The following is a 23330-nucleotide window of genomic DNA, read 5'->3' as shown; positions in this document are numbered from 1 at the left end:
GTAAAATGATGGAAGATTACCGATGATTAATCACTCTTCATTCGTGCGGCAACTTGTTCCCGATGGAATTAAGAAACCCGAGCGAGTTCGGCGCGACGCTGATGGGAACTCGCGCTAGGTCCCATCAACTTCGGGGCCTCTCCTAATAACGCGAACCGCAACATTATCCTTGCTCTACGCTTCGATACGCACAAACGACGCTCTCGCGATTTTATTTTTCATTCTCTCTCTCTCTCTCTCTCTCTCTCTCTCTCTCTCGTTCTCTCGTACTTTCTCCATGTCGGTTTCCATCTGCCTCCTCTTCTCGTTGATGGCGATGCTCTCGATGTATGGAGAGTGGCGAGCGCAAAAAGCCGAGGCTTCGTGCTCGGTAACCGGCGCATAAAATCGAGTATCATGGTTCTCTGGTAAACCGTACGCCGGTCCCGGGACATCGATCAATCGGTAAATTTTCGCAACGCATGACATCCTAAGGCGTTTTTGCCGAGCGCGTCGGATATTGGATTTCCGTGGCGTGTACCGTTGTACATGGCCCGCAGGAGCTGATGGCTCCACGGGATAAAGAATCCTTCAGGATCGATCGGACCGTTCGAGTAACACGTTGCGATTGATTTTCCGAAGATGGTTTCGATCGGGCCGGACAGGAGACAAATTGCACGAATTCACTTCAAATTCTCGATCGATCCGACGCGCGACGACTCGCAGACCGACGCTGTTTGGCCTCTCGAAACTCAAAACGGCCGACGTCGCGACGGAGATCCTGTCGATGCTCCGTCGATTCCGAAATTGCGTTTTTAGAGTCCTATACCCGGCGAGTAGCATCCTAACTCGTACAGCTGATGATAGCTCCGTTGTTAAATTTTTACTTTGAATGGTCAGCACGTTTGATCTATTGTAAGGATTGGACAAAGTAGCTCGTCATTAGTAACATTTTTGATTTTTAATACAGCTGCATTCTCGTGGGAATAACATACGACCCAAACAATGTTCATGGAACGATTTTCAACACATTCTGTCTAAGGAAATGTGAGTTTGCACGCTAACAAGGAAATAGTGCTAGACGGTCTTCTTTTAATCCTTCTTTCAATTCTTTTATGAAACCTTATTAGTCGCAAAAATAGTACGGAACGTTCCAGAAATTTTTAAGAAAGGTATTAAATGTATTAAGGAGCTATCGATCATCGTTCTCCAAATATTGTCAGTGTACGTGACTTGTGTCTACCAGTAACTACAGTGTTTATCCCAAATGCCTAAGCGATAAAAGTCCCAGAACTATTACCACTGTCGCGGGGTATACCCCGTGAGAGACCTCGAAGAATAGTATCTCCTGGACGATATGTGTCCCTGGCTAGGCCATATATCGTGTTTTGGACACACATCGAGTAAACACTGTACAGTTTATTTTGTGTACGAGGTCGTTGCTTCGACCACGAGTGAAGTAAAAATTGATTTGGGTGTTGAAGACTGTTGAACGGGAAGGAAGAATTCATTGAACGTTGTCGAGAGAGTTGATCGTGGAATAGGATTGAAGTAATTGTTTCAGTGTGAAGCTCGGCGTCGCGTTATGACGTATGAAAGCGGTGTAATCCTTCTTTCGAGCTTTCTGCAGCTTTCCGCAGGCAATGTCACGGTTGGCCCCGCGAAACGAATCGTTAAAGAAGGAACGCAGACCGCGCGTTCCCGAATGACAAGAGAAATATTTAGGTTCTGGTACGCGAGCAGCTCAAAGAAGTCTGCCCGCGGCTGGCGTATTTCATTGCGCGTCGCGACGCTCGCGGGATCGTTCATCACGCTCCCGGTGATTTATGCAATTATGCGAAGCACTTACGAATTCCTTCGTGAATATATCTATTTAGCCGGTTAATGATACGCACCGCGTGCACCGGGCACGCTAATTACGAGAAAAAAGGAAAAAGGAGAGAGACGCACGAGGGAATATCAAAATTTCAGCTGAAAGAGCTAGAATTATTCCCGGGGAAATTATTAGGTACCACGGCGAAACATCGCGCCGGTTATTCCTAATGAAGATAATTTTCGTGCAGGCTCCGCTAAATCGAAAAATTATTCATAACAATTAACTTCCGTTCGCCGCGATTTCAAACTTATTATAACGTCGACCCAGCCTTTCTCTCGTTGCGAAACCGTTCAACCATTCATCCGGTTACACGCGTGTCGGTTTATTAAATAAATCATTTTTGTTAGGAACTCCTTTCCCAACGTAACCTGTTTAATTTTATTCTCACCCGTTCTTCGTGTCAATTTTACGAATTCGTCATAGAGTTTGAATGAAACTTAACTTATCTTAAGTTTATACCTCATTTGCCTTTGTAAATTATCTTCACCGCTGTAACATCACAGTACAAATTAAAATGACTTCGTAGAAATTAATGGAATTCTTGAATAATTCAACCATGTATTACGAAATTGTCGAGTTGTTTAATACCGGATCAGTTCCAAAAAAGATCCCAAAGCCCGTTTGTGCTTTTGCAACTGAAATTTTCGGTTTGCCTCGCCAGAGGGCACGGTTGGGCACGCTGAGTCGGCGAACGCATAATCGGCATTTCAGGTGGAACGGAACAAAACGAAACGGTCCGGTTGCAGCGAGAAAGAAGAGAAGGGTGGACCGCGTTGCTGTTGGCGCGGCACTGGGCCGCAGGTGCGAACTCGCTTGTCACGTTCCCGGAGATTTATATTATTATGCCGGGCGGTGTTTGTTAAGCCTTTACATAATCCTCGGCGCGTTATAGCCTGTCGTTGGGGAGGGGGGAGGTAGACAAAGAGGGGCAAAGGGGGTCTAGTTCGCGACTCCGCGAAAGGAGCAACGTTCGAACGAAAACATTGAATCAATAATCGGGGTTGCACGTTTCGCGGCGGAGAACGGTTTCTCGCGTTTCCGAAGGCGAGTTCCGACGCTTCAGCACGGAACGATCGGACACGGCGAATGAAAGGGAGAAAGAGGAGAGGAGAGCAGGAAGGTTTCTTCACTCGTTCCTCTCTTTTTTTTTTTCCCACCGCGGGAGCATATTTTAGCGTGTCAGCTGGCTGCGGGAACGGCGTACGACCGAGTCGTTTGTCACGCTCCTAGTGATTTACACAATTACGCGGAGTACTGTTTGCTAACAGCGTGTAGAACGCGACGAGAGAGGGTCGCCGAAGCGGCAGAACTCTCCCTCATGTGAAAGAGCCCGCCTCGCTCGCTCACTTTACCGGCTCCACCCGAATTTGTATTAGTGGACACATTGTGTGTCCACGCCGGGCCCGGTGGAAAGAGATGGCCAAGGAGTGGGAGAGCCACGTCGCGTTACCTACATAGCAATTAAGGTAATGTCGCTTTCGGCGGTCCGGTCGACGGACGCAGAGCGGTTTGTCTTTCTCTTTGACCGACTACGAGAGCCACGTCTATTTACCCGCGAAACTGCCCGCGTCGACATCATCCCGCCCCTCCCGTCCGGCTCGCTTTCAATATTAATTGAAATAATTGCGAAAGCTGTTTTGCGCGAGACGAGCAATGATCGCAAAGCTAACTTGCGTGCCGCTTCGGTTATCCGTTCCACCGTTACCGACGCGGTATTAAATAACCCTCGGGTTTATTCATCTCTCTCTCTCTCTCTATCCCTCTTCTTTTTGGAATTAAAAAATTGTCCACGCTCTCCCGAGGAACGCTTATCTCATCCTTCTTCATCCCACGATCCTGCGCTCACCCGTGATCGCGTCTCTCCAGCTCGTCGATTATTCAACGGATTCGACCAATTATCGCGCGACGTCATGATCCGTTCGACTCGTTCGAGCTCTTTCGTGGATTATTAACGCGCTTCGCTATAAAGGAATAACCGACCGAGAATGATAATTGATGGCACGGTATCGCGGCTGTTGAACTCACCCATCGATCCATCCACGTTCGTCGTTACGCTCGTGATCAGGACGCTTTGCGGTTTTGACTCCTGCGCGCGATGACCGAACGATCGTTTAATAACTTATCGGTAAGCCGGCCGGTCTAATAGACTTCCGATTTGTTATTATACCGTCATGACAGTGTAAAGCACGTTTCATGGGAAACGTTTGAACGAATTCTCTTATTTGTTGCGAATAGATCTTGTCAACGTGAAACTTTTCCGAGTCAGTTGCAGGACGCAAGCGTAGACGATTATTCCTTCTTTCGATCATTTTTGATGAGTCACAAGTACTACGGTGTTCTTAACGCTAGGTTTACGCAGCACTAAAAGTGACTATTTTTCATTACTTTATAAAAATAACAAGAAATATATTCTTTTTAATGACATGTACCCAAAGAAATAAATTTGTAGAATAATTCCTCATGGATGTGTCTTTCGAGTCTTAATAATTGTAGATTATTAGAACCCGTCTATTTTAACTAGTGTTAAAATTGTCCGATATTTTTAATGTTTTCGTGCACCCCGGCTTGAAGCAAGTCCCAAGACAGTTCCTGGCCGCGGCGAGAGGATGCGCGCCGTGCAACGCGTGCACGAGATCACATGCATCCCCGGTTCAATTAAGGTTTCACGAGGCGGCTTATCAGGAGATGTTGCGCGTGATAAGAATCTTATTATGCCGGCATTGATTCGCCGGAGATTCACGGGCGAGCTTCGGGGGAGCGTCCGCCGTGTGACGCGCCTCTACTTTGCGAAACTGCGAGACAATTAACATGGGGACGGTGACGGGAAACAGGGAATCACTTTGTGTGAGAAACTTTACGCCTTCGTTCCTTGCGTACGACCGACCACGTTGGTTTTATAATTTTAAACGCTCCTACTCCTCGATTGGATTTTTATTTTTATAAAGCGTTTCTTTAAGCAGAGTTCGCGTGTAATAATTTGTTGCATGACGGACCCGAAAACTGTAATTGAAGTATATGTAATATCTGCTCACGGAATTTACAGCTGTTTACAGATCCTCCTATGATCCGAATATTGTTAATCAAAGTTTCGTTAATTTTCTGTTTATAAATCTTCTGAAGGGCTAAAGTTTCTTTGACTCGACAGAAATTGTACGGGAGAACATAGAAGTTTTCACTTTTCGGGATCTCGGATGCAGATGGAATGCAGAAAATATGTGCAATGGCAGTCGTCGCGCGATCTCGAAAGACGAAAAACGGGGCGAGGGAGAGAATCGGAGCAATAAGAAGGATCATCAGTGGAACTGTAACCGTAGTAAAGTTAAACTGCCACTTCGGTCGCCTTGAAGCCCCAGATATTACGGAGTCAGCGGGATAATAAACTCGTCTCTGATATCAAAGCACATTTATCATCTGCTCAACGACCCTCGTCGTGCCGGTTACCCAGTTGCCTAGCTTCTATCGACGCTCAGCGTCGAAAATAACAAGATCGCCGAAAATTCTCCGCCCGTGGATAGCCTGGATTCGTTGGGACGGGGTCCTCTCTGCCACTCCCCGATGACTGGAGGATAATGACGGTCATGGCGGCTCTGCGGGCACGATTGGCCGACTTAAGATCGAGCGTTCGAATCTTCCCGGCGAAATGGATTTCGAATCTCATTGTCGCAGCGTGAAAAGCGTCTCGGGCCGTCAATCCATCCGCTCGCTGGTCTCGTCTATCTGCGGCAAGGTGGTCTGCGGTTTATCCCTCATTACGTGCGATTCGTTTGCGGTGTGGACACTCGCATCGCGCGATTTTCTCTTGTTCGTTTCGCCCCGGCCCGAGAGAGAGAGAGGGAGAGAGAGAGAGAGAGAACGGTCCAGCAGAGTTCGTGGCCGCACACCACCTTCTTCCGACGACCGGCGCCGCAGTTATTTATCGATTTGCAACTCGCCTCGAAGCACGTGATAACAAGGCCCATGGCGAGAACGAGCTCTGTGCCGGATCGTTGCCTATTGCCGTGAAATCCATCGCCGTGGATAATACACGTACGCGAACCGTGAGTCATTTCGGCCAGACTCGAATCTCGCCCCTTCCTAATAAGCGCACCTCGGATATTTCAAATACGAAAATAAAATGCGGAATTCTGCAGAAGATACTCGCTCCGACTATTCTTCTCGCGTTGATCATCGATCGTAGTTGGACAAACTGTTGTTCACAATTGTGACGTGCGATTCTTTCGGTATTGCAATCGCTGCATTTGTTATCTTGCACTCTCAATCATTCGCATTGATATCTACTGCTCTTGGTAGTGTTTATTTTTCTTCGTTTTCTCTCTTTTCCTTTTTCTTCTTCGTCAGTGATTCACCCGCAGAGGTACAAGATAATTCAGACAGTAATTTCTCACGGTGAATCTTGGCTTTGCAGTTTCCCTTTATTGCGTAAATCACTTCGATTACCAGCTATTAATGTATTTACTACGAAGAAAGAAATATGTTCTGGTTCATACGATAAATATTGCAATTACTGTTCTTCTCTTAAGTTTTATCAAATCCAGAACACCAGCGAATCAAACGTTCCCTCCAGCAAATATATTTTTTCTCTCGTTAAAAGCAGCTGCTGAGATAGCAGTTCCGTAACGTTCCACTTTCAGGGGTTAGATAACGTATTGTGAATGCATCCGGGAGCACCGAGTCATAACATTCTGTATTCCGTTCACGATTACGGGAAACGGACGATTTTCTCTTTTAGCGTAGAAAGCTTTTAGCCTTTGGGTGTCAATAATTACAATATGTGCTTCGATTATGCCGGAAGACTCGGATACCTCTTCCCAACCAAACGTAATTGAAAAGAGAAATAAATTCATTGTTCTATAGTATTTACAAAAAAAAAATGTCATTGTTCGTGAAAAATATTCAATTTTCAGGAGCAATGTCGACAAGGAAAATTGACGAACGACTCGAACTTGATCGTATAATATTTTATACAAATGCGATCAACGTTCCCCTGTGCATTTAACGATTCCAGGGTCGCCTGTATCCCCAAAAAATGGCGCACCTTTCCAATTCGATAGACTCAAAAATGAATTACAAAAGCTTAAAATCAGATTTTCTAACTTCATTCGACGCAAGTGCGTCCGCTGGTTGGCGATTCGATGACGAGAAGCTGGAATCGAGCGGCTCCGGTCGAAGGAGCTTCTCGTAACGAATCGCCACAATTAAGCTCGCAATTATTCGCACCGGAGACTATTCCGTCCCCTCCGGTTTCCCCCGTTCCGTTAATTTAATTTGCCTCACGGGAGACGTTGCCCGAAGGAAAACGATCGACGAGATTGGAATCTGTGGCAATGAAGTATTGAGAATCCATTTTTAAATGCGTTTTATCGGTCCCGCAGCGGACGCGGCGCGCCGCATCGCCGCATCGCCGGGAACTTATCCCGAACGAATTGCACTTAGTCCGGCCGATACGACTAACAATGCTTCTGCCGGTTTGCCGTATAAATCGCGAACACGGCTAATGTACCCGACATCCATGGAATACTTAACCGCGCCTTTCGGCGTCGCAGCGAGCGCCGTCGACGAGCTAAATATACAACCATCACTCTTTCGACTTGGAGCGGCAATTATTCAGCCGTTCAAAGTGATCCGAGATACACAGGGGGAGAGAGCAAGAGAGAGAGAGAGAGAGAGAGAGAGAGAGAGAGAGAGAGAGAGAGAGAGAGAGAGAGAGAGAGAGAGAGAGAGAGAGAGAGAGAGAGAGAGAGAGAGAGAGTGAGTGCTCTCCTCCGCGTCGAAGGATGTCGCCGTTGACGGGTTTCAAAGGAACCATCCTCCTGTGCCGTCACAAAAGCCTCTGGAACTTGTATTGCTCGTTCGATCGGCAAGGAATTCCGTGGATTCCCGATTATTTTTAGCTCAAAGTGTTCCGCGTTTCGCCGGGCCGCTTTGCTATTCCGGATCTTCGTGTACAGTGGTCCCTACGAGTAACGTATAACGAGAACAATCGATGCACGCCGAGTCTTTCGCGGCGAAATCGACAAACTTCGACGCCAGACAATATTTCTCCCCATCCTTCTGTCGCGCTAGAGACCCGCTTCTTCTCAATCTTTCAACCCTTCTCCGAGCAGACTCAATCTTCCAATGACAGTCGTGTTATCGTTAAATATAAAATTATAATATTTCGGTTTGCTCGAACGTCCTTCGCATACTGCACCACGTCATGAATCGGCCATCCACTTTATACTTTTATAACGTTATCTCCTGCGCATCTGTCACTTTTGCACCCTTATCGCCTCGCGCCATAAACGTTGCAGAGATGGACGGTTTATCAGTGCTCGCTATCTCGACGACGGATCTAAATCGATCCATTGTTTGTAAAACACGTCTTGTCCAGAATGACCTCCAAAATGTTTACCGCGTCTCTGCATCTCGTCTGCTCGCATTGCTCCTTTCCCAACCGGTGTCGGCGGTGGAGTTCGCGCGCAATCGCGATACTTAAATCTTAATTAACCCGAGTCCGCAGCGCGAAGCGCACGAATCTCTCGGATTGCTCGCGGAATATTCGCAACGAATAGGCTTGCGAGCTGAGCCCTGCGAGCGAGAGTCAGCGGAGCGGGATCGCAAAAGAAAAGCAGCGTTTTTGTCCATTGTCTCGGAGGCAGCGCGCGTCTATCTCGGACGGATCGCGAGCGATAAATCGTTCCCGATTCCTCGGCTTCCTCCGGTCGTCCTCGCTGTCAACCGTAGGGATCGTGCGACTCGCCGTGTCGCGGACTTCCGGTCGGCGCAGGTGCGTGTTACACGCGTGAGCGGCCATTGCAGGCCGCGGACAAAAGGCACACGCACCACGTCCGAAGCACGCAGGGCGTCGTACGTATGCACGAATACTTGGACCAATCGCGAGCCTCCTTTTCAGAGGCCGTTCCTTCGGAAAGCTGCGCCAAGGTGTGCGGAGAGAAACGTGTACAGGCCAAGGGCGTGGTTCTTCGCGATTATTTCGTTCACCGAGGACAGGGAGACGGGGGCTCGCCTCTATGATTATGCCTGTGCATACTTCTCGGAACCAGAACGACAACCGCCATGTAAAACTGGTGTGTTACCTCGAAGACGCTCCAACGGCTCCGATAACAAGGCGATAAGATAGGCGAGTGCTACCGTCCCGCGGATCTGGAGGATGTAACGCAAGAAATTATGCCGACAGATGTAATAGTTAGGCGACGGTAAATTCTTCTCAGCCCACTGGTACAATTCCCTTGCCAAGCAGGGTCTAAACGGTTCGATTGCTCGATTCGATCCTTGGTCTCGATATGTCGATTGGCCCCACCTCTGCAGGATCATTGTTCTTTTCTGAGAAGATTTCCAGGACAAACGGCCTCCTATCTACCTGCCCCTCGTTGGAACACGATTGGGGATTCAAGGACACTGGATCTGGGAAGTGTCCACTATCGCTCGACTATCCTCGCTCTAGGAGTACTCGAGATGCCCATTGTCTCCGTTTCCGTCGTTTCTTAGACTAATCTTGGCACGAGACGTGTGAACACGGTCGCGGCCAATATCGCAGGATAAGGGGCGGCAGCACCCCGTCATCGACCGCTTGGTCGAAGTTTTAAGGTTTCCCAGTAATTCCATGCGCATGGTGATTTCCTTCGGCGAGGACTCCGCCCTTGAATGCTCATCGGGACGTCTCTTCGAGTAACCATCGAGGGATTACGGGTAACAAGTGATTCCGCTGATACACGGCTCGCCACCGACACGGAAATCCTTCGAATAAGGTGTTCGCTCTATTGAATGGAATATCGACGGGATTTATTATCCGCACACCGCCACCGTAGACCTAAATTTATTCCGTCCCCATGTTATCGGAGAGACCGGCGCGGCGCGGCGCGGCGTATCGGGGGCTTCGCAAAATTCGCTGACCCTTGGATTAAAAATTGATAGAAATACGGGTCCAATCAGGTGACACGAATAAATGTATACCGATCGAAAGGTAGGTTCAGCAAGGTGACGACCGAGTTTCCCGGTTGGCCGAGCTTCCTCGCCCTTGGAACCGGATAAATTCGCCCCGTCGACCTAAGAAATATTCGCCGTCGCCGGATCATAAGCACCCTCCGCAGACCGCCATCATCGACTTCGCCGTGGGTATCCCGATGATGGTGGTCGTGTGTGCCCGTGCGATCTCGCTTTAAAGGGATAACGCGTCCGGCGACTTAGCTCATAATATATTTACGGTTACCTTACGACGTTTATATATTATCCTGTTCCTGGCTGTCCCCTCCCGCGCGGCCGCCGACCCGGCCGCTGATGTATTATGCATTCCGAACGCGATGTATTCTCGCATGCGCGCGTTACACGGCTCATACATTTTTGACCTCGATCTATCGGGTTCATTCCGCGGTAGCAGCCACGCTTAGAGCTCGCGACCGCCTCGAAAGAAAATGCGTGAAATCCCTTCGCGTTGCCACGAACACGTCGGTGGCAACGAACCAACGTTCACGTTCACGTTCACGTTCACGTTCACATTCGCCGTGCCATCGACCTCTCATCTGCTCTCTCTGTCTCGCTTCTCGATCCTGCTCCAGCGATCCGTCCTTCGCTCGTTCTGCCCTCTCGTCTTCTCTCGATCTATCTTTCTCAGGCTGATCCTACGTGGTTAAGAGTTGGATTACCCTTATGGTGTTCCGCGGGCTAAATCACCTATTATGCATACCCCGGCACTTCTGCGAGTCAAGGTGAGAGAGAGAGAGAGAGAGAGGGAGAGAGAGAGAGAGAGAGAGAGGGAGCGACGAGTCGAGTCGACTCGAGTCGCGGCTGGAGCACACTGGAGCCGAGTTCTCGGTAGCTCGAACGCTCCTCTAGTTCCCGGTGGCAGGCGGAATCCTCCGCCTATTACTCCCTCATTTGCCCCGGGTCCATAGAAATGTAATTAAATCCCCTGAGCGGACGCGAAACGACGCGACGCGATCCGAGCCAGCCCGAACCCGACCCGACCCGACGCGACGACGCGAGCTGCCGCCGTGCCCGCTGACTCGTGGGAAAGTCGTCGAGCTTCCGGGGGAGGGGGGGAGGTTGTGGGCGGCCGGCCGGGGAGGTAGTTTTGACAGGCAAGCGTTAATTAGCGCCACCAGGATCGACGACCTCATCATTTTTTTAAAGTTAATTGGGCAAGCACCGCAATTAGAGGAGAGGCGAACGCTAGAACGCGCGCAGGGCTCGACAAAGCGGGTGGTTGGGAAACACGCCGGGATTGCAGGAGACGCATCCACCGGACGATCTTCTGTTCCACTGGGACAAAGAACTTCGCCGGAGAACAGCCGCGCAGAATTTTTGCCTCGTGGCCTTCCTGTTCCACCCTCCTCCAACTTTGTTTCTGCCCTCTTCCCCTTCGCTCTTCTTTTTTTTTCTACGGAACCGTGTCCCCGTGGTTGATATACGCCGCGCTTGGACACAGGGAAATTAATTTCACGTTTGCAAGACGACCGCGAGCATTCGCGGAACCGTGCAAGATACCCTGGTACACCCTCTGGCAAAACGATAACAACCAAATCTTCTGGCTCCTCCTGTATCCGCGATGCACTCTTTCTTCTAAAACTTATTCTCTCTTTAGTAATGTTAGGTGATTGCGAAAGTTTGAAAATGAAACACTTGGAAGAAAACACACGGAGAAGCGTTATTTGGTTCCGGTTCATCGTTTTTACGCAGAGTTAGTAATCTGGGGTTAAAGTTGAACATCCACTTTACTAGCTCTTTTTTGTACTAGCTCGACGCCTCTCTAGGACTTGTTTTCGATTTTTCGTTGTAGCACATTCGACTGTCTAGTCGTCAGGTGCTGAAGTTGAAAATCCATTTTGTTTCTGCGTACTCTGACTCCATTTTATTTCTGTCCTACCTCGAGGTTCCCCTAAGAACTGTTTTGTATTTCCGGTTGTAGTAATATTTTCAACACTGTCGCCATTCTTTCGCGCCCTACGCCGAAGAAAGGATTTTCCGCCACCGCGCGCGAAAATGCTCGGCGTTGCAGCGGATTTGAGAGATCTACGTTGTCCTATCATTTTGCCGTGGGGTGTACGTGCGCGCGATACGCAGCGAAGTGCAGACAGGAGAGGAAATAAAAATATCTTGGCCGCGAACGTACGCGGTTTTGCGACGTTTGCGCAGAGTTTCATTTAAAATTAATTTCTCTCGTCGACGGACGGCGTGTCGACGCGACGCGACGCCGACGCCGACGCCGACGCCGACGGTCCGTGGGTCGACGAGAACGCAATTCGAGAGAGTGCGAGCGATCGGCCTCGCGACGGTTTCCTTGCCGCGGGTATCGGTTTTCCCGCGCGAGGAGATAGACGAGGTTCTGAAACAACGGGACAAAAAGGATGATCTACGGGGACGACGGCGGGGTTGCATCGATGCAATTGCATTCCGCCCACGGCCCCCGGCTTCGAAACTCAAAACCCTCCTCGTTCCGTGCATCTTCTTATTCGACGTTCTACCTCTCCCGGAATCCTCTCCGCGGCCCATCTCTTTCTCCGAGTTACCGTGAACTTTGAAAGTTTATCTTTTCGCGCGTCGGCCGTCCTCGTCTTCCTTTACACGCGGCGGTTTCGAGCGCGGCCGCGGAAAGCAGCATCGCGATTCCTCGGCCGTTTGCTGGTCTCTCTCTCTCTCTCTCTCTCTCTCTCTCTCTCTCTCTCTCTCTCTCTCTCTCTTGTTCTCTCTCGCCGGCCGAGCCAACTTTACACTCGGTACATTATGAATACCACGATTTTCGCGAAGAAGTTATACGCTTCGGTCATTTTTAAAATGGAAAACTGCGAGGAAAAGTGGGTCGTGCGCGCACCGGCTTAGGGCAACGTTCGCCCGCTACCGCTAGACTCGCCGATCCTCGAATCCTCTTACCGGCTTTCCGGCTCTCGCGAATACCTCTTCGCTGAATGCAGGAAGCGCAGCATACTTTCCACGCTTCCCGATACTTTCCATCGTTATATTATTAATTAGCACGAATGGAACTTTCGTTTCGTTGATCGCCGCTGTTCCGACGCTTCACGGCCACGCCTCGGCTAAATGCTGGCGACTCGTTGCGTCTTTCTGGAAACTGCTGTCGCTGATAATCACGCTCTCTCGTCGCGCTTCTCTCTTGCTCAACTCTTTTCCAACTACCTCGAAAGAAAGAGAGGTGGTATCCGATTCCCGTCGAGGTAACGTTTAACGAGAGAGCTTTTCTGGAAATGAAGAGGATAAACTACGCTTCACCATGGCGCTTTTGACTTGCACAGTGTTTCTTCAAGGAATATGTTCGCGCGCGATGCACAAGGGTGAACTGCAGCCAGGGGCTATTTCGAAACCGGTCCCAGAATGAAAACTAAATTAACCCTGCCGCGGACCTTGGTTCACCTTTGAAACAATGTCGGGAGAAGTGGTACTCTAGCAACAATTTTCATAAAGAAGCGTTATACGATAGTATCAAAGAATTTTAGTTAAACCTAGTTAACCCTTACAGATTTGACACATTCTTCTCTGAATGCAAAATATCAGCTGTTCATTTTCCAAGAATTAACTTAACCCATCGCACTGATTTTTCGCCACAAATAAATAAGTATTGAAGCGTACGTTTTTCCTCGCATAAAGTTGGTTACGAAGAAAGTTACTTAAGAAAGAACCGGTACGCAACGGGGAAAGAGGGGCGGGGGCGATATCAATTCCGGAAAAGTGAATATTTCATTAAATAAGATCGGCGTGGTTGTGAACAGTTGAAAATAATTATGCTTTCCGGGGTCGGCGGAATCGTTACCGGAGTTAATAATTTTCGAATAGCCGTGCGTCACGTGACGATACAGAGAGAGGCCTGTGGCGGGCAGCTTTGTTTTTATCGGGAAATCTGCACGCGTCCTCTCGTGGACCTCGCGGTGCACCGTAATCCGTAGAAATATTAGAATGCAAAAGTCAGCCGGTGTTAATGCTGGAACCTTGTATCAAGGTTCATTAAAAAGGGAGAATTATTTGCCCAACCGCGAACGAGCGGCGCGGTCTGTTTAATATGGCGGCCGGTAATCGCGAGCGGACACGTGACCGTGTCGAAAAACACGCGACAGCGTTCCAGACCGCGAGAACGATACGTGCCACGCTCCGTAGTATGCGAGAGGTTATCGATCGCAGTCGTCCGAGCCGATTGTCAACAAGTCTGATTTCGAACGTCGGTTCTCGTAATTTCGCGAACGATCACGGGTCCACGATTCGCAACGTCCAGACGCGGTAATGGCGAACCAAAGCGCACAGGTGCCGCAACAATTTACCGCGCGCACGGCGGTGGAAGCGCGGCACCCTGTTAATTGCTCGGGAACACGTAACGAGTAACGAATATTTTACCTCGACGACGGTTAGTCTTCCCAAAATGAGCTGATAATGTTACGAACGTTTTAAAGGGCGCTTCGAAAACGCAGACTCTTTTTCCAACCGACAACGCTAGAAAAGGAACGATTACAAATTGAAATTGCGGCCATAAGGCAGCCGTATCTCCCCTTTGAGATCTGCAAATAAAAATGCAGCCGCAGAGATTGCCGGGAACTGCATTAGCATCTTAAAAAGCTACGAGCGGACTGTAGACCTTTATGCAAACCAATGGAATCTTCTGGGATTATTTCGCGTCTTAGCAATTCATCTTACTTGACACAGCCCTCGATGTATTAAACCTCTTCGTCTCCTCCTCCGCTAGAAACGAATATACTCGAGTTCAAAATGAACGTCTCTGGGTTTAATAAATTGCTATGTCTTCAAGCATTAGGTTTCGCTGTGAACATTTCTATGTTCGGAGGCAGTTGAAAAATCGAATTTCATTCGAGGTCTGCTCAAGTCCACGCAAACGCGTCAACTGTGAAGTTCAGTCTAATCGCGAACGCGTTGTCACGAGCATAATGATCGATTGACGAGAGCGATGTCCCGCAGCAGCGCAGCGCGTCCCTTAGAAATTCACAGACTCTCGGCCCCATTAACGCAGCCGTTCCCTCGCGCGGCATTAGGTTCCATCTTGTCATCCTTTAAACGTTGAAACGTTTAGACCCGGGGCGCGGGCGCTCGTGTGACAGAGAAGGCAATTTCGAGCGCGTTCCGAGCGTCTTCGCGCGACACCGAACGATTTTACGGGCGTTAATTGGTGAGCCCCTCGTCCTATGCCGTCGGCAGGTATATGATTTTTTTTCTAGAAAAGAGTAAGACGCCCGGTGTCAGGTTGATGGATGGATGAGGCTCGAGCCGGTCCGCCGCGCCGCCCTCCTCTCCTCGGACGACACGGCGACGGTTCGTTGATCCAGGGGCTTCGTTTTAAACTTTCAACCTCGAAAACTTGATACCTCCGTCCTCCGATCACCCTCCCCGTTTCCCCACCACCATCGACCGATACGGTCTCCTCGCCCCCATACTGTTTTCAACTACTTCCCCCTCGGCATCGGCCGGAATTTATCCGGGATTAAAGGTGAACCTGGGGGACGCGACTCTATAATATTCCGCGCGTCACGCTTATCTCCGGTGTCGTCCGCAGAAATTACGTTTCAGAATCGACTTTGGCGCGAGCGTCGCCGAATTTTCCGTCTTTTCCGTGTGTCCCCTTCAGTCTGGCTCGCCTTGTACAGTTTTAACTTTTAATACACGAGCACGAAAGTCGATCCCGAAAACCGAACTTCCTCCATTCGCTGGATCACAAAACCGGGACAATCGCGGGAAGATCAACGGTGGATCGAAGTTCCCTCGAAAACCGAGAAATCTACGTAAGGATGATCCTCGAATAGAAGATTCCGGGTACGAGACGGGTTCCTCGGAAATGGATACGGAGCCACGACGCTGACAGTCGTCGAACCTTTTGTGCTTTATTTATTCTGGCCCGGCGGACTTGACGCTTCGTGGCTCCGTCAAAGTTTCCGTCGAATTCGCGAAACTACCCCTGCCGCTACAGCTGCGCTCGACCTAGATCCACCGGGCGGTAGTCTCTGAATAAAAAAGGAGAGACTCCTCGAAACAAGAGAGAGAGAGAAGGTGCTCGATCTCGACACAACAAATTCGTTGCGTGTCTACTCGAGCGGGCTCTTGTCGCGCAACGTCCCCCTGTCCGTTTGCAACCCTCTTCGGCGTCGTGCCGCCTGGGACTCGAGATCGCCGCGTGTGATTTCGATTTCGCCAGGCCGGCCGAGTACTTCGCGATTTATTTAACTTTAAGAGTAGTTCGCCGGCGAAGTGCTCTGGCCACCGGAAGGGGAGGGGGTGAACGGGGAATGGCTGGTTTTGCGGGCCGCGAGAGGGGTGAATGGATGCGCGGGCGTGCACCGATGGAAAAGCTGTGCCGAGCCTGGCTGGCGGCCCCTCTGACGTTCCGGGGGCGTCAATGTATTGGGGGGGGGGGGGTACGTTCCAGGTTGATGCCACTGGCGCTGGACGCAATTTGAGAGCAATCGACTGAACGACACGCCGCAAATCAAACCCGTCCGTGGTAGTCGTGTGTTAGCTAGGCTCACCTCCACCGACTGCGTCGCCCCCCTACGTTCAACGAGTCCCACTCCATGTCACCTTTCACCCTTCCCTGCCCGGCTGTGTTCCTCCTTTCTCTTTCTCCGTCCCTCGCCCTTCGACCTATACACCGTCACGCTTTTCGTTTCCCCTGGACCTGACCGGAGAGGCGAGCCGCTCTCTGCTCGCTCTGTCCTCTCAATTTGAGTCGACGCTTCTCCGTACGGTCGAGCGGTTCGAGTTGCCGCGCGACAGCTGCTTCTGCCGATGCGTCGCCTCTCGCATCCGGCGCGCATTACACCGCCGTTACTGTTAATTGAATCGATCGTTTTCAGATTGCCGGTCGGTACACTAGCACCGTAAAATCGACAAAATCACGTCGCGCCCCGTTGCACATCCATAAGCGAGGATTTCCGGTGGGGATGGCCCGCCGCCGTCAGCCTATCCTCCCACGCGACGGACGCTTCAGGGTAGCGAGACTGTCGGGCACACCGCAAATTCGCTGTATATTCGACAACCGAGTCCGGGAACCGGTTAACGAGTGAACTTTAGACTGTTCCGCTCCTTCCCGGCCAGCGGGGGCGGACGTCAAGACGCGGGAATGACGATCATGCTTGTTACCGCAATCTGCTATCTGCAGTACTCGACGCAGAACCGTTTAGCTACAAGAATTTTGTACGAGAACATCGATGTTGACATGTCAACCTTGGATTGGTGGTCAAGGCAAAAAGCTTTTTCCGATGCGTTAGATCCTGGAATGAACCGAATCAGTTATGAAAAATCTGCAGGCAGTTTTAGAATACCGAACGAACTTTGCACTACGATCTTCTTTATGCTCGCAGTGATTATAACTTATTCGAAGAAGAAGGAAGTTTATACTTATTGACAACGGCCGTGGTTATGCGATTCAAGAAATTCGATTAGATCTAGTCTATGGAATTGACGCTATTTTTATAATGGGTTCAACGGTTGGATTATTCGTTCCGGTCTGTTGTTTCTTGTGGGGTGTGGGTGTTTTGAGGTGTTTGACTGCTGGTCTTTGTACCGCTAACCATTTGCAATTATTATGGCCGTGCCACCCCCTTGGGTTGCGTCAGGTCTGTCCTTTCTTATTATGATGTGGTTCTTAAGGGTTACGTTGTGCTTGGGGTTTAGTTTGGTTTCTGACAGTGAGAACAATGTCGTGGTTACTTATTGACAACGAAATTCTCGTCGCGTGTCTGACTCACGGTTACAGTGCAAAGGATTTTGGACTTCTCACTGGTTATTTTAGTTTTCGAACAAGAGACTGCAAACTCTCCGGAGTACAGTTAGCAAAATGTTGATTCGTTAACACGGTTTATACATGAATATAGAAATACTTTCTTGAAACACAACAGAAACCAGAGCGTAAAATAGCGTTAAATTCGAGGCGAAGCCAGCACGCGAACGCGGAATGCTTTTATCCCGATTTTACGGTATCCGGTGTGGCAAGTGTCCGTTAATAACTAAAGTAAACGCGAGTTCACTCGGCGCGCGGTGTAACGCGTTCAGTAATTTCGGTAATACGGCCGACGCTCCGTTAGTAGAAGCACCGTGCAGCCGGCAAACATCTTGAGCCATTAAAAAAGAGAAAGGGAGTTATCAAGAATTGGATGTGCACGAAACTGTCTGACGTATGCTCGAAACTCGGCGCGCAGTTTCCGCGGGGTAGTTTGATTGCCGGTCGAACTTCAGCTATTTGTATGACCTTATTTGAGGTTTCTGGTCTTTCGAATCGAAGTTTCCGCGCCGCATCGCGTCAGAAATGGTTACGCCTCGGAAGCCCCCCGTATACCCGTCGCAAATTACACTCCATCACTTGACCGAGTTTCGACGCATGAAAAACTGTTCCCGGCTCGGAAATTCATATCCCATTATTATTTATCTCTACTTCGCGTATAGCACTCCGCGAATCCATACCGGGAAACGTTATTACCCCCGGCACGACGGCGACAGTTTTATTCGATAAATAATCGCGGTATCGATCCGTCCGCGGCAGCTCATGCGAAACCAAAAACTCGGAGTTTCGAATCTAATCGAATTCGACCTTGTTTCGGGTGCTCGAACGGTATGGAATTCGATAGACACGGTAATTCAAGTTCACAATCGATCTTACTTCGACGCTGAACTTCGCCGGCACAAAGGGAGTTGCCCTAAGCCGACTAACCGGATCCAGGCTGTTTCAACCAAATTTCAAGGATGTTCGTGTATCGAACATTGCTACCGATCGATTTAGGTAAATGCAATTAGTAGACGCCGGATTTTATCCGTTTCGGGCAAAAGTGAATCGCTGAAGTGCAACACGTTTCAAGAATCTCAGGACACTGCTCGAGATGATTAAAGGAGAAATTCTTACAATTGGACAATTTTTATTTCGCATGAAACTCGAGTAGTTAGACACGAACGAAGAAAGTTGCGAACCACTTGATGTTCTTAGTTTCACTCGAAGCTGACGTTTCTAGAAACAGCTGCTGAAACTTGTTATTCGGAAGCAATTTAATTCTTCTCATTTAGTCGTAGTTTCTTAAGATTCGTGACTAGACTTCGGAGCCTGTGTTTACGAATGTCCCATTTCTGATACCATAGATCGATAGAGTATCAAAATCTGAGTATAAAAGCGTCGACCTTCATATGTCCTAAATCTAATAGTTAACGAGATATTATCGAAATAATTTTCTTTCTTCTTTGGACAATATCTCGTTAACTATTAGGTTTAGGACATATGAAGATCAACGCTTTTATACTCAGATTTTGATACTCTATCGATCTATGGTATAAAAAATGGGACATTCCATTTAAAAAAATGAAGTTGACTTTGACAATACTATAAAAAAAAAAATGTTTTTCGAACTTTTATTTATTGCAATATATAGCCAATCGAAAACCGATCAACTTTTGTTGAAAATATTTTTTGTCAGATTATCGCAAGTACTTAAAAAATCGTGAAAACCGTTACGCGGGACACCCTGTATAGTTTGTGCAAAATGTAGCAAGATACGGAGTGAAATGAACCACAGTAACCGCAGTACGCGTTTTGTTGCTTCATCGGGAGCACTGATGAACTACGAATCGTGTGCAGTGTTTTAGACGTGTTCTCTAGTTTAATGACGTGCGGCAATTACACTAGGTATAGCGATTTTCTGGTAAAAAATTTCACAGATCGTAACGCAATACAGGGGACGCGTTTATACCATTGTTAGCGTTAATTAAAACGATCGTTCGCGGATCTGTGGTTGTTTCGCGACCCTCGAAATTGCACGGAGCACGTGGCTAAACCGGTCCTGCGAGCGTGGCCGTGTTTCGCAGGCGGCCGGAAAACATCAAGAGAGAGAGAGAGAGAGAGAGAGAGAGAGAGAGAGAGAGAAAGAGAGAGAGAGGCAGACGGAGTCGCCGTTCGCATTTGACCGATCGATGATCTCTGTGAAGCGCTTAATTCCCCGCTTTCCCAGCCGCGCGAAACGAATAGTTGAATGGGCAGAGCGCGGGCACACTCGTCCGACACTTCGTAACTGCGTCGTTCCCTCGATTTGCATCGGGCCCGTTCAAGCGTCACGCGATCGTTACTATTAATCGGTTCGATTGCGTCCGAATTGACAGTTCCCTTAACAGCTCGCGTCCTGCTGATTTACCCCGACGGATGTTTGCGTACTCTCCGGACAAAAGAGATTTCGGATCCCCCGGTTCTCCATCTGTTTTTTTCGATCAAGTATCGGCTTGGCCTCGCCGCGTCGGGCGGAATCATCGATTTCGCGCCTGTTACGCGATCACCGGTGCAGTCATTGAATTTTTAATCGGAACTTGAAACCATCTCTCTGTCCCCTTTGATCAGGCTTTTCCCCGTGTTTACCGACTCTTGCGGCGAACGCGGCGCCGCGCGGGCTTCTCCGCCAATTTCCAGTTTCCATTCGCGAATACGGTTGTGTGTTGTGCTCTTCGTTTCGTTTTTGTTGGTACGGCCGATGTGCAGATTCGCCGACCGCTTATTCCCGCGGCTGTAAATTGACTTTACTCGTTCACCCTCGAATCCGACCGCGCGCGTCTTGCTTGATTGCCGGTCGAACGCAATATAAACGGCGCATCGTCGCTCTTTCTGGCTCTGCTTTTTGTCTTTTTCGTTTCTCCCTTTCTCCTCCATCCGACACGCCGAACGACCACGCAATTTTATCGCGCGCGTGTCCATTCAGCCGCGACGTTAATCACGTTATTCTTCTCCGCTTGTGCGCGCGCGCGCGAGAGAGAGAGAGAGAGAGAGAGAGAGAGAGAGAGAGAGAGAGAGAGAGAGAGAGAGAGAGATAGAGAAAGAGAGCGCGCGCCCGCTCGTTCGCGTGCCTGCGAAGATAGCTCTGTTGAAAACAAAGTGAAATTGATAGCGGTCGGGATCGACCGGTCTTGACAAAGCGGCCGGTAAGAATATATCAACGATGGAACCGTCGTCTTTGATAATCGAATCCGGCCGGCACGAGGTTCGTTCTCTCGATCAAAAATTAAGGTCGTCGTCGATCATTGTTAGGGACACTGAATCGAACGTAGCTAATGACACGATCGGTATCGCTTTGTTCGTTTCGAGATTACACGGGCAGGTTTTCCAGGGCTTTAATTACCGTTTCCAGAATCGAGCGTTTCTGAGCTGACATCGATCGACGTATCGCGCGGCGCAGCTCGTCTTCGAGATCCAACCGGGGGGGGGGGGTGGACGTGTAGAAGCGGGACAGTGATTAGCCCCGAGCTTCTTTTGATTAAGATTCTTTTGTGCGCCGCGTACCTCCTGAAAGACCTAATTGCGAATTACAAGGTTCTAATTAGAAATCTGTTGGACCGTTCCATGCGCCGATCTGAAATTGCAGCTCCCGGAGATTGTGTGGCGTTAGCTTGACCTGGAATCCAGAATTAAAAGCTACAATTAAACCGTCCGTCGGCTCATTTCATTGGTGCTTCGTTGGCTAGTCGGATGCTTTGACTTCTCATTGATTGATCCCTATGATTAAACGTACTCTACTAATTGAAAATCCGAATACAGCCGGATCCCTTCTCGTGTACACACGGTGTACAGAGTTTTCCGATAACAGCTGTCCGATGCGCTGCCTTTTCAAAAAACGACAAGACTTTATAAAGCCTTGTATCCCCTCGTTTGAACGCAGATCGATTGGAATTATTCGTAAATGGCGTTATCGTTAATATGGTTAGCATTCTTCGGTTTCCTTTTGTGCGTTCACTGTCCCGAACATGACGACTCCGCTTCTTTATACAAATGATAATGAGTAGACTGTGGATTTTCAAGCTAAAGAAAAATTGTCTGTACCAAATGCACGAAGCAGAAGTCGAACAGAAACTATTTCTTTGAATAATTCTAGTCGATTGAAAATAATACAACAGCATTATTCAGATTCTCTAAATTCTTCAATTGTTTTGTACTTCGTCGAATCATTTTTGTTATGAACGCGTAAAGTCCTCGGTGAGTTTTGCCGGTGAAAAGTTTCTTGCAAAAAATGCAGCGTTTTTGAGCACGCGGAAAGTACAATGGCCACGGTGACCTCACACGGAGGGCGTAGTTTTGAACCCTCCAGCAGTCCATATTAGAACGCTTTGTCGTTCGAGTTCCAACAGAGGTAAAAAGGAAATTGAATGATAATAGAAGTTGTAACGCGATTAAACTGGCTTTATTACGACGAATCTCGTTTGGTTAACCGAATATAATGGTTCTACCACGTTAAAGCTATCACTTTATAATCGCGTGGAGACGCAGTCGGTGAAATAAATCAGTCCAAGCGTGTCCGGGTTCGTCGGATTAACGGGGAGGCAGATAGGAATTTTCGACCGGTGACTTAATTTACCGGGCGCGCAAAACCCGTTGTGCAACTGTCCCTGTCTCCCTCCCCCCTCTCTCTCTCTCTCTCTCTCTTTGTCTCTGCCAGTTACTGTCCCTCTTCCTATCTAGAGCGGCAACTGGAGCGAGCACCGGCACGATAAAGAGGTTAATACGATTTTACGCGGCAAACGAGTGAAAATACCGTGGGCGTACGGTTGGTACACGGTAGCGCCCTTAAGCGCGATAAAACGGGTCGCATGTGAAACAGGAAAGATCGACCGGGCGACAGCAGCAACAACCGGTCGTGTAGCAGCGGGCGCCGTTTACGCTTTAAAGGGGGCCAAGTGGCCTGGGTCCGTGCATCGGCAACGACGCGGTTAATGGCGGAGCGAGCGTTGTTAAAATATTGAAGGGAAATATCGGCCCCGGACCGGCTATGGCCGCGTAAAACTTCTAAATAGAAGCCTAACGATCCGATGCTCGGCCGCCGGCGTGGAAAACCCGAGTGTAACCGGGGACCGTGTTCGACGTCATCGGCACCATTCGCATCGATACCCACGCGCTCTCGAAGCAGCCCGAAGACCACGGAAAAATTGCCGCGTTAACGGAACCGTTCGCCGCCGTGTAAGGATTCCAAGCACTTGTAATTGCGGCGTTATGGCCGTTGCGGAAGCTGTTGCCCGATGCTCCGCCGCTTGCAAATTGGCGAGCGAGCCGAGACCCGTTCAACGGGCTTTGAAAAAGGAGACTTTGATGCGCGTGAAAACTCCTTTTTTCTTCTCTTGCCCCGGCTTCTTTGAACCACCGATCCCGGCATTTCTGCGCGCAGGTTGACTCGACGGCCCGCAGAGGACCGCAGCATTTTTTGAAACCTTTATTCCCGCGATTCCCGCTAGAAACGTCCTGCAATTGTACACGCAGTTTGCGTTCGCTTCTTGTAGCCGGAATTTAATATAAATCAATTTATTTACCGCAGACTTCTGGTATGATCACTGTCAAGGACAAATCCGAATAGCGCACGTACTAGTATATACAGGAAACGGATGGTCGAATTTGGCCGAAAATTGTTGAGCACGCTCCACAATGCATGCCCATTAACCGGCCCGCGCTAATTTCCGAGGGTACAGCAACTTTTCTGGTTGCGCAGCGTTTCCTCCCTCGTATGTATTTTAAACATCTTTACGAGGT

General features: G+C 49.1%; 1 protein-coding gene across 1 annotated transcript in view; it reads left to right on the top strand.

Annotated features, from left to right (window-relative positions):
• The window catches only part of Olf413 (DBH like monooxygenase olf413), a 253276-nt gene that overhangs the window by 96713 nt on the left and 133233 nt on the right, over positions 1-23330 (top strand). The window lies entirely within an intron of this gene.

The sequence above is a fragment of the Halictus rubicundus genome, chromosome 4 (assembly GCF_050948215.1).
Source record: "Halictus rubicundus isolate RS-2024b chromosome 4, iyHalRubi1_principal, whole genome shotgun sequence".
Lineage (NCBI taxonomy): Eukaryota > Metazoa > Arthropoda > Insecta > Hymenoptera > Halictidae > Halictus > Halictus rubicundus.
The sequence above is the reverse complement of the archived record's forward strand: the minus strand, read 5'-3'. Positions and strand labels throughout refer to the sequence as shown.